We start from the raw sequence: 2,083 nt of genomic DNA on the forward strand, positions 1-2,083 counted from the left end.
AGTGTTATGTACAGCCGCGAGTTGTTGAGGTAGCTCCAGTTGGTAAGCTACTGGTCTGACACGATCTATAATCTTGAATGGTCCAATGTACCTTGGATTTAGTTTCCCCCGTTTAGCAAATCGAACAACGCCTTTCCAAGGTGAAACCTTAAGCATGACCATTTCTCCAATTTCAAACTCTATATCTTTTCTTTTACTGTCCGCGTAGCTCTTTTGTCGACGTTGGGCGGTTTTCAATCTTTGTTGAATTTGGATGATTTTCTCGGTAGTTTCTTGTATTATCTCTGGACCCGTAATCTGTCTATCCCCCACTTCATTCCAACAAATTGGAGACCTGCACTTTCTACCATAAAGTGCCTCAAACGGCGCCATCTCAATACTAGAATGATAACTGTTGTTGTAGGAAAATTCTGTTAACGGTAGGTGTCGATCCCAACTGTTTCCGAAATCAATAACACATGCTCGTAGCATATCTTCAAGTGTTTGTATCGTCCTTTCGCTCTGCCCATCAGTTTGTGGATGATAGGCAGTACTCATGTCTAGACGAGTTCCTAATGCTTGTTGTAATGTCTGCCATAATCTTGAAATAAATCTGCCATCCCTATCAGAGATAATAGAGATTGGTATTCCATGTCTGGAGACGACTTCCTTCAAATACAGTCGTGCTAACTTATCCATCTTATCATCTTCTCTTATTGGCAGGAAGTGTGCTGATTTGGTGAGATGATCAACTATTACCCAAATAGTATCAAAACCACTTGCAGTCCTTGGCAATTTAGTGATGAAATCCATGGTAATGTTTTCCCATTTCCATTCCGGGATTTCGGGTTGTTGAAGTAGACCTGATAGTTTCTGATGCTCAGCTTTGACCTTAGAACACGTCAAACATTCTCCTACGTATTTAGCAACATCGGATTTCATACCCGGCCACCAAAAATGTTTCTTGATATCCTTGTACATCTTCCCCATTCCAGGATGTATTGAGTATCTGGTTTTATGAGCTTCTCTAAGTACCATTTCTCTCATATCTCCAAATTTTGGTACCCAAATCCTTTCAGCCCTATACCGGGTTCCGTCTTCCCGAATATTAAGATGCTTCTCCGATCCTTTGGTTATTTCATCCTTTAAATTTCCCTCTTTTAAAAATCCTTGTTGCGCCTCCTTTATTTGAGTAGTAAGGTTATTGTGAATCATTATATTCATAGATTTTACTCGAATGGGTTATCTGTCCTTCCTGCTCAAGGCGTCGGCTACCACATTTGCCTTCCCCGGGTGGTAACGAATCTCAAAGTCGTAATCATTCAACAATTCAATCCACCTACGCTGCCTCATATTCAGTTGTTTCTGATTAAATATGTGTTGAAGACTTTTGTGGTCGGTATATATAATACTTTTGACCCCATATAAGTAGTGCCTCCAAGTCTTTAATGCAAAAACAACCGTGCCTAATTCCAAATCATGCGTCGTATAATTTTGTTCGTGAATCTCTAATTGTCTAGACGCATAAGCAATCACCTTCATTCGTTGCATTAATATACAATTGAGACCTTGCTTTGATGCGTCACAATAAATCACAAAATCATCATTCCCTTCAGGCAATGACAATATAGGTGCCGTAGTTAGCTTTTTCTTCAATAACTGAAACGCTTTCTCTTGTTCATCCTTTCATTCAAATTTCTTCCCTTTATGCGTTAATGCAGTCAAGGGTTTTGCTATTCTGGAAAAGTTTTAGATGAACCTTCTGTAGTAATCAGCTAGTCCTTAAAACTGTAGTATGTGTTTCGGAGTTTTCGGGGTTTCCCACTTTTCAACAGTTTCTATCTTTGCCGGATCCACCTTAATACCTTCTTTTTTCACTATGTGACCGAGGAATTGAACTTCTTCCAACCAAAATGCACACTTTGAAAATTTAGCGTACAATTCTTCCTTCCTCAATACTTCTAACACCTTTCTCAAATGTTCACCGTGTTCTTGGTCATTCTTTGAGTAAATAAGTATGTCATCAATGAAAACAATGACAAACTTGTCAAGGTATGGTCCACACACTCGGTTCATAAGGTCCATGAACACAGCTGGTGCATTA

Source organism: Rutidosis leptorrhynchoides, chromosome 4, assembly GCF_046630445.1.
Source record: "Rutidosis leptorrhynchoides isolate AG116_Rl617_1_P2 chromosome 4, CSIRO_AGI_Rlap_v1, whole genome shotgun sequence".
Classification (NCBI taxonomy): domain Eukaryota; kingdom Viridiplantae; phylum Streptophyta; class Magnoliopsida; order Asterales; family Asteraceae; genus Rutidosis; species Rutidosis leptorrhynchoides.